The sequence below is a fragment of the Lycorma delicatula genome, chromosome 10, assembly GCF_047948215.1.
Source record: "Lycorma delicatula isolate Av1 chromosome 10, ASM4794821v1, whole genome shotgun sequence".
NCBI classification, from domain to species: domain Eukaryota; kingdom Metazoa; phylum Arthropoda; class Insecta; order Hemiptera; family Fulgoridae; genus Lycorma; species Lycorma delicatula.
The window spans coordinates 119,301,711-119,318,336 of NC_134464.1; the positions used below are offsets into that span (position 1 = coordinate 119,301,711).

General features: G+C 32.4%; 1 protein-coding gene and 1 long non-coding RNA gene across 4 annotated transcripts in view; both read right to left on the minus strand.

The window, feature by feature from the left end:
* Actn (alpha actinin) overlaps window positions 1–16,626 on the minus strand; it is a 351,300-nt gene that overhangs the window by 105,328 nt on the left and 229,346 nt on the right. The gene's annotated exons all lie outside the window — the stretch shown is intronic.
* LOC142331753 (uncharacterized) overlaps window positions 5,340–16,626 on the minus strand; it is a 235,772-nt gene continuing 224,485 nt past the window's right edge. Inside the window, exon 5 of the long non-coding RNA XR_012758081.1 lies at window positions 5,340–5,456. This is a non-coding gene — a long non-coding RNA (uncharacterized LOC142331753). The remainder of the gene's footprint in view (window positions 5,457–16,626) is intronic.

Genomic DNA, 16,626 nt, shown 5'->3' on the forward strand with positions numbered 1-16,626 from the left:
CGAACAAAATGACGCCTAATGCTACCATCCTGTAGTTTCATTCTGCTATTCCTAACATTCCAAAACTCATGGACCCATACCTTCTCATTTTCTTCACCTGATAATGTTATTGAATCGAGTACATCTATGACATCAACGCGTTTAAATATGTGCAGCGATTGAATTATTAACAAGGTAAAAAATTAAATCTAAAAGCCGTTCAAAAATCGTCTAAAAGCTGATGAAACTGTCGATCGAAGAACTATAAACAAGTGGGCAATAAAATTTCGTATATCAGAAGCCAGTAAAGCGAATACTGAGGATGAATTTCGCAGTATTTTTGTATCTGATGATAAACACCAAAAGGAAATGGCCGAGTCGATTCAAAATGACGGTCACATCGCTCAATAACGCATTGGCACCCACATACAAGGTGCGACAATAAAGTAATGAGACTGATGTGAAAAAAAAAAATGTTACTTACCGTTTTAGTCATGTTTAGTGTTATCTCCTTCAAAGTAGTTCCCCTCTGATTGCACACACTTATTCCAGCGCTTCTGCCATTGATGGTAACATTTCTGGAACTCATCTTCTGTAATATCCTCCAAGACCCTCGTCACAGCTTTTTGGAAATCTTGTGTTGTTTGAAAATGGTGTCCATTGACCGCCATTTTGACTCTTGAAAATATAAAAAAGTCGCACGGAGCGATATCTGGTGAATAAGGTGGCTGTGGTAGTACTGAAATTTGTTTTGAGGTTAAAAATTGCTGTACTGACAGAGCAGTATGGGATGGCGCATTATCGTGATGCAGAATCCAATTATCAGCAATGTTGGCACGGACACGAAGAACTAGTTTACGAAGTCTTTTTTAAATTTCTTTGTAGAAATATCGGTTAACTGTCCAGGAGGCACCCACTCTTTATGAACAATTCCCTTCGAATCGAAGAAGCACACAAGCATGCACTTTTGACTTTGACATGCGAGCGCTTTTTTTGGTCTGCGTGATCCCTTTGAGCACCATTGCGAATTTTGGCGTTTTGTCTCTGGATCGTATTGAAGAAACTAACCTTCATCACCAGTGATAACCCGGCTCAACAAATCTGGATTGATTTCCGTTTGCTATAACAGATCGGCAGCCACATTTTTCCGTGTTTCTCGCTGTTGTTGTGTGAGATTTTTGGGTACCATTTTTGCACAAATCTTTCTCATACCAAGATCTTCAGTTAATATTAGACGAACCGTTTCTCGATTGATATTGAGTTCTTCTGCAATCATTTTCACGGATAATCTTCGATCAGATCGTACGATTTCACGCACCCTGGTGAAGTTGACATCTGTCAGTGAGGTTGATGGTCGTCCACTGCGGTCTTCATCTTCAACATTCGTTCTGCCTTCACTATAACTTTTATGCCACCGAAAAACTTGAGCTCTTGACATAACCTCCTCTCCAAAAGCCTTCTGAAGCTTACCATAAGTTGTAGTCGCGTTTTCACCCGATTTAACGCAAAAAGAAATGGCATACCGTTGCGCAATATTTTGCGGTTTCATTTCTGTGACGAGAGACAAAAACACGTGTTCACTTATTACAGCACAACTCACGACTGAGCAGTTGCATCAATGTGCCGCTTGGACTAGAAGTAGCTTATAGACCAAGGTCAAAGATTGTGTGCCTACGCAAGCTGCAGGGTTGCCACTTCTTGCAAAGAAAAATCAGTCTCATTACTTTATTGTCGCACCTCGTATGTACATAAAGGAGAACTAACTGGCTACTGTAAAATCTGTTCACACAGCCCTCTACAAAAAATAAACCTCTTGAAAGTGTTCTGGAATTCCAACTAAACAAGTGTACATGACCCACTCTACCTGGAAGTCGGGTCGACTATAAATTCTGGGAGAAACGAGCAGAAACGTTAAAACGATCTTAGGAGACATGTGGGCAGCTTCGGCAAACTACGGAACCGATAATTATGCGACAAAAAAATGCCTGGCTACACATGTCGCGTGCAACCGTCGAGGCTCTTGTGAAGTTGAAATCTGGATACATGCCGCCTATCTATACTCGCCAGTTTTGGTGCCCTGTGATTTTCACTTCTTTCCGCGATAAATCGGGATATAGAGTATTCATTCAACCCGGGATGATGACCTGAAAGACAAAGTGAGGTCGTGGATGAAGTAAAGATCGCGCAAGCATAAATCATCGACAAAATGATAAAACAGGTTTACAGTTAGGAAAAATTTGTAGCTGTAAAATTGTAATTGGTAAAAAATAAGTGTAATGTATTTTTATACCATATTTGTTTCACTTGACATCCCTTTCATTTACAAGTTATAACTGACTGGATTACATTTCAACTAACCCTCGTATAAAGCAAAAAAAAAAATGTTGCATAAAAAATAGTGCAATTATTCCCCTTCACTGGTCGATCGTCTTCACAAATTAATAACCTGTATAAAAAAGAATTGGTATAGATGTCTACCACAAACGACGTCATTAACAAATAGCATTCTCCATCAAAATGTTTTAAAAGGATATTTATTATTATTTTATAGATCTAAAAGAGGAAAATCCCTGACTATCTCATAACTTGTCTGTGTTTATAAATGTAAAAAAAACCTCAACTAAACTATGATGCTGAGAATTTTATATCGTATATATATATATATGACTCATTTTTATAATGGTTAACAATCGAGCAACAGACGCATAAACAGAATTCTTTAATTCATTCTTTGTCTATAAAAGGCAGCATTAATTATAACACAACTGCACTTTAAAATACCAACAAATGTAATATAAACGATAACAAACGTTATTATACTGTGTAATACTATATCTAAACAAAGAAATGTTCGTGTTCACTTAAAGCGAACGAAGAGGAAAAAATATGTTACAATCATGGTATTTAAAATATCCGTTCGCCTTCATAAAAAAAAAAAACTGTCAACGTATGCTTAAAGAAAATGTTGAATAACATCGCTTAGATACATAGTTTTATAAAAATCATCATTTGTTCATATATTCATTCATAATTACAGAAATAAAATAAAAAGACTCTTTTAAATAAATGTGCATCCTGTCAAAATTTTCTAATAATTGTGTTTACGTAAATTAAACATTTACTGAATGAAACAGGATTCGTTCCTGGTTTGTTTTGATTGGAGAACTCCATGGTACGTCAGGACAAAAATTAAAATCTATTTTAAAATGGTTTAAGTTACCATGAATATAATTATTATGATAAATGTTTGTTAAAATCAACGTAATACCGGTATAATTCCTTCGTAATCAAATAATGAAATCTACTACGACAGTCAACGTGTAGAGTATCTCGCTTCCGTACAGTGTGATAGTTCCTAATGCGGTATCAAACTCTAAACTATAAAAATTCAAAGTTAACTCGCAAGTTATTTTGTATATCTTCATTTAAAGGTGGATACCTAGCTTTTATTTGACGTAAAGGAAACAGAATGAAATGAGAAACGGTGAATAAGAAATACCGGTTACGTAATAAAAAGGATTCACACTTCCTTTACTAATACAGAATGGCACCAAGAAACGGGAAATTTTGAAAGTAGTAGTGGCAGCCCTGGGCAGCTGTTATAAAGATAGGAGTGGCATTCTTCTGTGCAAACTACCCGCCGTTCAGTAATCATGGACCAATGGGTCGGTACACAACGTGCATCTGCTGTGAAGGTATTTTATAAGAATGATGATAGTGTTACTGATGTTCAACGGGAATTTCGACGTCATGGTGGCCTTCCATCTCGCCACGCCATCAAGAAATAGATTCAGAATTTCAGGAAGACGGGTTCAGACCCCTAAAAAAGAAACCATTTGGAGGTTAACGAACCCCAGAAAACGTATAAGTACTTCGGGCCTCAACTAGAAAAAGCCCACGACGATCGACAAAGAAACACGCAGCAGCATTGAATCTAAATCGAAGAACTATCCGTCGAATATTCCACAGTGATTTGAATTTTCACCCTTACAAAATTCAAGTTGCACAGCAACTAAAAAACCATCAAACTACGTGGTGCGACAACAATTCTGTGATAAGGTGATTGAAAAGTTTAATGACGATCCCAATTTTGTTGACAACCTTTTCACGTAGGATGATGCTCAATTTCAATATCAGCTGATACGTAAACAAGCAGAACTGCAGATACTGTGCGGCTGAAAATCCTCGTGAATTGCAAGAACGACCATTACACAGCCTAAAGGTTACAGTTTGATGTGCCGCATCTAAGGGAGGTGTGATCGGGTCTTACTTCTTTGAGGATGAGAGAGAGAATGCAACGATATGTTGATATGCTCGAAACTTTTGTAGCAGAACAGTAATAAGCCAGGCCTCGTTGGGATGCCATCGATGTAATTGCTTCGGTAGACATTTACATCGATGATTTTTAAATTCAGCTTTTGTCTTCGCTGTAGGCCTCGTCCGGACATCTTGAATGTTTGTAGCAGAACAACTTCAAAAATTTCCTGATCTTCATAATTCTTGGTTTCAGCAAGATGGAGGAGCCCGCGGCACACAACTGCCAGAGCGTCAATGGCAGCCGTTCGACAGCTCTTTGGTAATCGCGTCATTTCACGGTTTGGCGACATTCATTGGCCCACAAGATCTACAGATTTGTCAATGTGCGATTTTTTTCTTGTGGGGTCACTATAAAAGTAAATTGTTCACCACTCGTCTGACGACATTCGCCGAGTTGAAAACGAGGTTTCGAGAACAAATCGCTGCAATTCCCACGAAAGTGTTTCAAAGTGAATGCAAAATCTAGCATTCGCTTCCAGGAATGCATACGTTCGAATGGCCGTTATCTTATGGACATTGTTTTTAGAAATTGAAATTTTTTATGTCTGAACTCTTAGTGTCATGTAACTTACTTTCTGTTTTCGACAATAAAACTTGTAAATTCATTTTTTTTTTTTTTACTTCTGTGAGAGCTACTTCAAAATTTCCACATTCCTTGTGCCACACTGAAGAACAAGCAAGCTCACCCTTCTACTACTATATGCTTCGTAAGAATAAATTTAACATGAACATGACATAAATAAAACATTCATATTTTTAATAAAATCTCAGCGACCACCTTTTTGTGGTAAGATGAACACTCAGTTTTATTTACTTTTGATATATCATTTTTTTTTAAATCGACACTAGCTGACATAGCTAGTGTCATATTTGTTAACTTCTAAAAAATCAATATTGTTTCAAATAAAACAATTACATGGTTAATTAAAATTTCTTAACTTAGTATTACCATAATAGTTCTTCATAATATAATAAATTATCGTACTAACAATGCGGAAGTTCATACAAAAATGATTTACTTAAAAATAAAGAAAGAAACTCACCTGAAAATATAAAAAAATTCAAACATGAATTGATTTTTCTCCGTACAAATAAAATAAATACCAATTTTTCAACGTGAAGTAGTCAGTGCCGTAGTAGTTTTCAGTATCATCACATACCTAAAACAAAAAACCAAAAAACAAAATTACATACACAGTAAGTTGAAAAAAGTGGTTCAAAATTCACGGGAACTAATATTTACACTTTAATATGCAAATGTACAATTAATTTCTGTTGACAAGGAAATTATGTACGAGGATGTTGGTAGCAATGATAACAAAAGTAATCACTCTCGCCTGTAGGCGAGATGTAAAGACGGATGTAGTATCATTCACGCATAACTACCGTATCAACTTTGTTGATGTTTCTAATATGATGAAAATAGTACGTAACGTACATCTACATCAGGGCTCTGTTTAATGCGTGATAATTTTAAAAGAGATAATCTTGTAAAAAGTAGAACAGTATCTTTTATCGTTTGTATACGATTATATCATGCCTTGACCAGTACACATAGCAACAAACAAAATTACTCTTAACACATAAAATCTTTACTTAACTTGTTAACATACATGATATATTGACATATTCATGTTACTTTCCCGTAGAATACAACTGGAATAAATATATTAATGGAGAAAGTATGGTGATCATATCAAAAAATGGGATTTTGTAAATCTACCTTTTAGGATCCAACAGTTCATCTAGACCAAAAATAAAAAACATATGTAAGCGTACGAATGTGGTGTACTGCTTTTGGTCTTATATCTCAGGATTAGCCAAACCTATTTTCTTCAAATATTTCTATATGTGGAGAACTTATCAATTTCTTTTGAAAATTCATAAAACGGGTGGGAGGATATCGCAAAAAATCAATTTTGATTTTTTCGTCATTTCAGAGAAAACTTTATTAAAATAAATGTTTACCTACACTGTATATATATATATATATATATATATATACTACATAATCCAAAAACATTTCTTTCTTTTTCAAAAAAATCAACCCAAACCATTTAAAACTGAAATATAAGTTTTTCTTTTTAAAAGCTTTTTTTACAACCTTATCACAGGGAGACCTTTTTATATTATTTTTTATTTATTATCTCTGTCTGTATTTAATAACTTAAAAACCACAAATCCGTTTAAACTGAAACATTAATCCTTAGTTAATAATCAATCTTATATATATATATATAAAACTATAAATGAATATTTCTTGGTTTAACCCCTGTGCGTTCCTATACCATTTATCCGATTGCGATGAGACTTTGATGAGTTGCGTGCAGGCAAGCCGGCGAAGGTTTCTGAATTAATTTGGACCCGCTAGGTGGCACTGGGGTCGAGATATTTCGAAAAATTCAATTTATGATCTGATTTCAGAATATATATTAGTTACATGAAAAGAAATATTTTTGCAAAAACTATACCTGCTAGGTGACGCCATTGTCTAGATATATACGAAACAAACATACAAACAGACTTCCTTCTTCTATATATATATATAAAAGGCAATGTTCGTATGTGTGTCCGCTAGAGAATAAAAAATTACTGGACCGATTTACGCGCGGGAAAAGAGGAAACGGGGCAAAGGAGAAAATGGAACGAGGGAAAAAGGGAAAAACAAAAGAGGAAATAGGAAAGAAGGGAAAAAGTAAAAAGGGAAATAGAGAAAGAGAAAAGAAAATAAATAGGGAAAACGGTAAAAAAGGGAAATAGAGATAAAGTGAAAGGTTAAACTTTGTGAATCTCCGTAATGTTCATTTTGTTAATGTTTTATCAAACTTTCAATTGCGTTCATTTAATCTATATATATATATATATATATATATATATATATATATATATATATAATCTAGCAATAGCAAAGCATTGCCGGGCCTGCTAGTACAATAATAAAATATATCCTACGGAGTAGAAAAGAAACCTCTACATATTTCATGACATTAATTATATCATATAATTAATATGATGAAATTTTATTGTAATATTGTTATGAAAATGGATGAAAATTGTTTTAAAAAATATTTTAAATTTTGATCTGCTACACAACCCCAGCAATATTGCTCTCAAACTACTTCTTTTTTGTATCGCTTGCACTACTTCGATGCCCAAGATGACATTTTAAAATGTTAAAAAATATGCGATAAATAAAAAGATAGGTTTTTCGATTTTAGGGGGAGAGAAATTTTGGGACAAATTTTTTTTAAATGGCAAGATCAGCATGAATTTACTGAACTTATAAGGTTGGGTTATGTTTGCAAAAATTTGAAATAATTAACCCCAAAATTTTACCAACGAACTGCCTTATATACTAGAATCAAAAGTTATTAAGCTTCAAACACCCCAACATCTTCAATTAATTTATTTGATGATTGTATACCGACACAAAAATTATTAGGTAAGGTGATATAAGATTATTATCAAACGGATGAATTCCATTTCCCATTCTTAGTAGTTGATGGCCAAATTTTTTAGCCTCGCAGTCGTTTGAAAGATGAACTCGCATGTTACTTGTAAGCGATAGTACCGTAACTTCTCTCCAACGAGGTGAACTCTTTATCGGCCGCTGTTACGCGTTACATAAGATCGCGGAGATAAATGTTAGGAACTTGGTTGATAAAATTTATGTATAAATATTTAGTTGCGCCGGACGGCTGCACACGGCTCCCGCTAGAAGGAGTGTTGTCAATTAATTTACAGATTATTTAATTTAATTTTTTAATTTTCTTTTTTCTTTTAATCTAATTTATTTTATTTTAATGTTTCTTTAATTTTATTTAATTTGCAGATTATTTTAATTTATTTTTAGCCATGAACATAATCAAATTAATTAAACTTATTTCGACTTACGAGTATATACATCTCGTAGCCCAGAATAATGACCCTTAAAAATTTGGATTTTAGATGTTAGTAATGCGACCGATTATTTATATATATATATATATATATATATATATATATATATATAAATCGATGTTGCCAAATGGTGAAAAAAGGGCATTTTTTTTTTTTTTTTTTTTAGTTCTAACTTTTGATTTAAAACGATCCTGAAGGGATGTGGGCACTGTAAAGTTTGGTTAATATATGTTTAGTATTGCGGTCGCAAAACGATTACAGACAGAACTGGTAAAGTTTATTTATATATATATATAGATTTGTAAATTACTTCTTGATTATACATTCATTGTGTATATAGAGGCACTGGTTTTCATTATATTACATTCATCAACATGTAACATATTTTTTTTAAAAGGCGGAAAATGTATTCAGTTACTGATAATGATACTCAAAAATGTATAATCCATTTTTATAATCAAAGCGTAAAATAAACACACTATCATGTCGGTAATGCTACATACGTCCGGTTGTTAATACAAAAACCGTATCAGTATAACAGCTTTGACAAAATTCGGCAACAACAAAAAATCGAATTATATAGTCGAACGTCCAGAAGGACTGAAAATAAGTTTTCGGCCCAATCTTTTTAATATATAGGACCTCATATTATATTCCGATAGACGAGCGTCTCCCATTCGGTAACTACAGTGTACTTGTAAATAGGTTGTTTCTGAAGTTTTTTACTCGGACACTCTCTGAAAAATGCAAACATAGTTTTTTTCTTACACTTGAAATATTTAAAAAAAATTAAAATCAGATAACAGCCAAATATTCTTTTGTATTAAAAGAAAATATATATGCTCCTTAAAAACTCAGCTGTTCTATGAACGTTCTTTTACGTTCAATTAAATGGTACATAAATATTATCAAAACCGATTATAGTAAGTAAGCTGTACTATTACATCGATCATGAATTTATTTTTTGAAATAAAAATTGACCTTTCCAACATATTCAAAAACGTTTCTATTAAAAAATAAAACAAGAATAAAAACGACGCATTATTATTTATATAAAACTGTTAAAAGATAGTGAAAACAAAATACCGAATGCATGTATGAATATTAAAACAGTGTAACATGATTTTCATACGTAAATAGAGATCTCATTAACATAAATGTACCATTGTTCAGTTACGTAAACTCACGAAGCAGATGTATAATATATAGTTAAAATGGTAGGGGAAAAAAGCGTAAATATACAGATAAAGAAGAACGCATTATTATGCGTTACACTACATACCTGTAAACATAAACACGAGCAGATGATGTCTTTTTATACAGCAGTAATACATCAGAATAAATCGATGTGGATATAATTGATAATAATGTATTGAAAAGGAATTGGTAATACTAATTATTAAAATTGTTCATCTGGACAATTTTTTTTCCATTTTCGAAGAAAACAAAATATAAATGTTATACAACTAAAAAGTAATCCAAATAAATATAAACTATTTCATAAGGAATTATTTTACACGGTATGATTTATTCAGCGTAGGAAAACCGTGCGTAGGATAGGATTTATACGCGTATTCAACTAAGTTTATTACAACTAGTGCTCCCTTGCTGCTTCGCAGTGTTATACAATGTTATATACAGAGTGATTCAAAGAAACGCGAAATTTTGAAAGTTGTGTTCGTAGCCGTGGGCGATTGGTACCACTTGATAAGTCGCGCCAGCCTCTCTAACCTAACCTGCCATTTAGTTGTCATGGATCCTTGGAGTGGTGCGCAACGTGCATTTGCTATCGAAGCGTTTTACAAAAACAATGACAGTGTGGAGGGAGCGCGTAGAGAATTTCGCCGTCATTTTAATCTGGGACGGCACGACCGTGTTCCATCAGCACATGCGATTAAAACATGGATATCTAATTTTGAGGAAACCGGTTTGGCGATGAAAAAGAAACCTCCAGGCCGTGAGCGAACCGTCCGCACACCACAGAATGTCAAGCTTTACAAGATGCTGTCACACGAAGTCCACATCGGTCAATCCGTCGTCTCTCAGCAACTTTGCAATCGCATAATTAAAGTGTTCGAAAAATGTTAGTGAAGACTTGCAATTCCATCCGTACAAGTTGCAGATCGTCCAGGAACTGAAACCGAACGGTGCAGTTGTGCGAGCACGATTCTGTAATGTAATGCTTCAGAAGATAAATGATAACGAAGAGTTTGTTCACGAACTGTAGATGTCAAACGAAGCGCATTTCCACCTCGGTGGATTTGTTAACAAGCAAAATTTCAGATACCGGGCACAAGAAAATCCTACGCAGCTACCCCAGCGTCCGTTGCACAGCCAGAAAGTGACCGTGTGGTGTGCTATGTCATCTTACGGTGTTATAGGCCCTTATTTTTTTGAGGATGACTACGGTCTTCCGATTACAGTGAAGTCGGCTCGTTACGTAGCCGTGCTTGAAACCTTTGTTGTGGAACAACAAAAGAGATTTCCACCGATTCTTAACACAGCCTGGTTTCAACAAGACTCCGTCTTGTTGAAACAATGTATCTGACGTTGGTTTCAACGTCACATACTGCACGAATATCGATGGCAGCTGTACGCCGATTGTTTGGACAACGTGTCATTTCACGAAATGCTGACATTAGATGGCCTCCCAGATCGCCTGATCTCTCAGCTTGCGATTACTTTTTGCGGGGTCACCTTAAAAACAAAGTGTTCCACAGTAGACCTGCTACAACGGAAGAACTGAAGGCAAAGATCCGAGAAGCAATTGCGACAATTCCAGTTGAGATGTTACGTCAAACCACGAACAATTTAACGAAGAGACTTCGTGAGTGTTTACGTAGAAGAGGAGGTCACCTGGAAGATGTCATCTTTAAAAAATAAACTAAAATCTATGTATCTTAAAATGGCAACATTTGTACAATTACATGAAATAAAATTCATTTTCTAAAAAAAATTTTTCATCAACGTTATTTAATTTTTTAAATTTCCCGTTTCTTTGAATCAACCTGTATTTAAAAAAAAATCGGCTAAAAATCTACTCCATTTACAAGTCTAATCCCTTCTTTCTCTTTCATTTCCTACCACAAATAAAATCGTGTTCAAAATCTATTTCTAGTCCGTACAGACCGTAAATTTAAGGCTTAATGAGTGTAGGAATATAAAGTATAACATCAAAAGGATAACCACGCCCACACATTACAGCATTGGCTAACCCTTCATGTAAGGGTTTGTTAATGATGGCTCCACCTCTTACAAATCGACAGCAAATCTCGTACCTTCAAGAAAGTGCGAAAAAAGTGAGCGCTGAAGAGTAGATAAATGACTGTTAATCTAATCATTACTGATATAATTACTGTTATCTAATTCGGCGGTAGTACGGTTTAGGTATGAGTGGGCGTAGCGGTTTTAAGGATATATCGCGTGTCAAAACCTCCTAGATGAATTGGCTAGTTATAAATAAATAGGAGACAAAAACTAAAGAAAATATTTAAAAAATTTGTCTCCATAAAGAAAAAATATTTTGATGTACTATAAAAAATTAACGAAGAAATCAAGTAATAACATTATTTTTTTTTGTAAATCGGCGAAAAAATATTTTTCTATCAATTGACTTCTAACATAACGTCCTTGTTACAAAAGATTTTAATATGCAGCCAAGGTTACAATGCGGTAGTTTAGTATTATTTTATTGCAATATTAGTATTACTGTAAAGTATACACAGACACACGAGAGAGATACAGACCAAATCGATAAATATATCTTACATTATGTATAGTACAACATAAATTTCCGTATTAAAAATGAATGCAACAACAATTAATTGTAATATAGTATCTATAATACAAATCACGTATTTAATTTGTTATTACACGAACAAATAAATAAAAAAGTGGACATCTTACTTTTATTACTACTGCACTTGATTTCTATTTGTAACGTAACGCATTACAAGAATACTTTCTAACTGTTTTAACAACGTAAAATTGTACATGACATGAATTATTAAATGATAATCAAAAACGAAACAAAAGCAAATTTAATCCCAAATAAAACTTTTAAAAATTACAACTTATAATGTTAAATGAAATCCTTCCAGGTTGAAATTTCATTTACTAAAAGCATCACGGGAAAGAAACAAACAATCAATTTTACAGCTTGAAGTTCATTATTATTATAATTACTTAAAACATAAAACTACACCAGAGGCAGTGAAAGATAATTTTAAAGCATAATTTCTCATAATTTTAGCAGTGGCTAGTCCCTTTCACTTTTGTTAAAACAATAAAACACATCTTTGCCAACAACGATTTCGGTCAGGCTTCATTCTCCTCGATACAAAACAACAAATAACAAATCACTTACCATAACGAAAGTTCATTTTATTTATTCAAGTTATCAGGAATTATTGACAAAAAGTTATACTCAATAGCATCCAATTTATTTACGATTATTGTTTACACAGACTATTATTAAAAAATTATGTTTTTATAGAAAACAGATGTTCATGTATTTGTACCGAACGTTTACTTTGTGATAAGAAAAATTCTTTTAACACTGTAGTTATTAAATTTAGCCATATAACTCCATTGTTAGGTGAGTAATAAGGTTCAAATCGGGGAGCATGTCGAATTTCAGTATACTAAAATTTAACCTAACTTATAAACCTTATTAAATACGTATTCCATGGAATTACGATTTGATACTTATCATCTAACCTCTACCTTACTTTTCGTACTAAAATAAAAAGTTGTATAATGTTGAATAAATGTTTAAAAATATATTATGTTATATTTTCTGTAAAACCGAAATATCGTTTCTCGGTACATCAGAGATTAATATGTAACACAATTTTAGTAAGAAGAAAACGTTTGGACAACGAATTTAACTTTAATATAAAAATGTATATGTTTAACCTATGAAATCAGTGTAAGATGTCCATTTTAACATCTTAATAACGTAAAAGAAACTCTTCAGAAAAGTATAAGGCAAAAATTTTGCGTAATTCCGTAATCGGTTGGACATTCCCATTAAAATCAAGTACTTTTGTATTTTATAGAATCATATTCCGGCAGTGACGCCGACAAGATCACATTTTATAATAGATAACTACATGTTTGGTTTTCATGCAGACACGCATAATCAAAACAAGCGGAAAAGTAGTATAACAACTTCAAAAAAAATCTTTGTTCCAGTTGACCCATTGCTCTCGACAACTACCTCATTTTTAATAACATTCAAAATTTGAAAAAATATACAAATACAATATACAGTTGGATTTTAAAAATTTGATATAGTTAAAAAAAATTTAAGAACGGGGTCCATTCATTCAATTCCTTTATTTTTTTGATGGTAAAAGTTTATTGAATTAATTATTTACGTTGGCGCAATCTGGTGCATATTATTCAACATCTCTAAAAAAAAAATTAGTTTACTAAAAAAATAAAAGACCGAGATGCTCTCTTGTTAGGTAGGGTCAGAAATCAACCCAAAGTTAGGGTGTGTGTGTGTACATATATAAAACAAATTTCAATAGTATTTTCTTTATTTTGGCAATGGGTTTTCAAGTTATGAGGAAAAAACTGTTTAGAAATAATGTTAAATATACTCACACCCGTAAATCCGATTGATATAACTTCGGAATTTTTAATAAGTATTTTTCATCTTACTAAATCTTAATTTTCTACGACCATTATACAAAAAGTTAAAATACAATGGCAAAAACTACCCTTCCCCTTTTTTAATTTTATACAAAATTTATCCAACGCCCCATACATAGAAACTTTTTGAGCCATTTTCGAAGAAATTTATGTTGAGCCAGTCCGAAGATATTAATAAAAAAACAGCTCACCACATTTATTTACATATATCTTCCGGAAATTTCTATAACATTTTTTTGTGATTTTTTGACCGAGGTTTTCAAAAGTTGAAATTTGCAAAAACCACATACCCTCGCCCGTCGCTATACTTTCTCTTTACAGCTATTCTGCTGCTATAGTAATTGATGGCCGGAAAAACAAAAAATAATCCGAGTAAAGCGTACAATTATTTTCTTGAAATTACAATAAAATAAAATTAATACTCTCACTTAGACGATAATTATCAGAGAAATATTAATAATTTTTATACTGTTTTTATGTAAGCATACTACACCATTAATTTGGTTCCGAAGGGAACATTCGACTATTTCAAGTTATACAGATCGTCGACATCCTATCAATCGGTTTGGAAGAAAAGAAATTAAGCTTGACGTGACATCAGCAATGAAAAAAAATCTGACATAATAATTTACTAGAAAAGAAGAATTTCAGCTATATTCGTATTACCATAATTTTTATAAAAGGAATTCCACAAGGCTCTACACTTTCACCCGCTCATTCTCCACTCGATGTACACTTCGGATTTATCTGTACTCTGAATACCAGAATATAAAATCACGCAATGAGGTGACCGTTAGTTCACAACATTGTTCAATATGAATATCTTCCTTAAACTTACAAAACCACCTCGTGGAAAGCTTGGCTTGAAGAATTACTGATGACGATCGGTACAAAAATTATATGTCAACTTTGACAAAAACATATGACGATTTTTCCAAAACTTCTATTCGCAACTCGGCTTTTTCTGGATCGACGGGCTTAATTGAAACCATCAATCTTCCATTCTTACCTATCTAATCATACACTACATCATGATTTAAAAAAGCCCTTCATTAAGAAGCTATTAAAAAACTAACATACACAAAATTTAACTCCAAAACACCTGTTTATAAGACTGGTCAAAAATGAGGCATTACAACATTTAAAAGAACAAGAATCAGCTCTATTAATAGTTTGAAAACTATTTCATTGTTATCTTTTAAAGCAATAATATTTTAAATACAATGTAATTTGCCTTTCATTTCTTTTGAAAATGTTATCTATAAAACAATGTATTATTGAATGTTATTTTTCACGTCATTTTATTTTGTATTGAATATTATTATTATTATCTTATCATCTTGTTACTCTGCTCTGTAGTACAGTGCTTGATTGAGAATAAAGGTTAAAAAAAAATTATTTCAAGAGTATAAACAGAAAAAAAATTACGTAAATAACACTCATAAAATCAATAGCGTGAATATTTACTATATTTTAATTAAATTACACGATAATGCTTTATCATCTAAAGTAATAAAAGTTTATCGCAAACACTTCATAAATAAGAAGAAAATCTAACATATTCTGTATAAGAATGATAACGAATAAACGGGCGATGAAGAAAGCTATAATGAGCACAAATCAACATTGTATTAAAAAAAAATACTTTCTTTATTATTCGCAGAAGATCTTTTATAGCAGGAATCAAAAATCGATTTAATCATAAAAATTTCTGATTATTTATTCATTTTAAGTATTACTTTTAAAACTTATTTCCATTACCGATGATGATTCATTAATAATTTAGCATGTAAAAAATGTATCAAGATTAGAACCCAGAACCGCAATGATATCAGTCAACATTTTAACCTCCAGTTACAACATATTTTTTAAAGGGTTGTCCTGGAGATGATAACGCGAAAGCATTTTTCACACCCCCAAAAAAAAAATTACGAGTTATCATGATACTTCGACAGCGCAGAGAACGTCGCTGTCGTTACGACCGAATCAGATTATTATTATTATTAATCAATAAAATTATAATACCTTACATATTTTATCTTATCTTAATACATACTCCAAAAATATTATCTGTTATTATGAACGATATAAGAAAATTAATTATTCTACGCGTTTAGAAAAAGGATCATCAGAGTAATAAAATACAAACCAGTTGACATGTACTATTTAAATATTCAATCCATAAGACTACGCAGCTTTAAGCTGCTACTACTACATTACTGTATTTCCACAATCACATCAAATGAAGACATAAACATTCTCGTTTGTTCTTGAACTGTCATTGAAATATAAATACGAACAATATATATCTTAATACATTTTATATATATATTTTTTTCATTTTACATATTTTCACATTAAAATGATAACATTCGTCTAATTCTTTCAACGTCCTATTAGCCTAACTCCAAAAAACTATCGTAAAAAATTATTGGAAAAACGTTGGTTTAAATTTTTATTTGTGATAATTTTGTCCCTCCTGAAATACAGTTTTTAAAGTGAACTCCAACGTTATAAAAGTAATTTTCAATAAAAAGAATTGCAGTATATAAAAGATCATTAATAGAATTTTATTTAATTTTTGCAGCTGAAACACGTTTTGCTGAGCATTTAAATAAAAAAGGTGTTTGTTTTTTTTTTCAAAAGAGCGAAAACTCGGTTTATTAAGCTTTTTCCAAATATTGATCTGTACTCTTTAATTTAAGCGCATGGCCATTTTTTTCTCGGATGAATCCAAAGAGAGTAGTAAATCACTAAAACCTTAGCGAC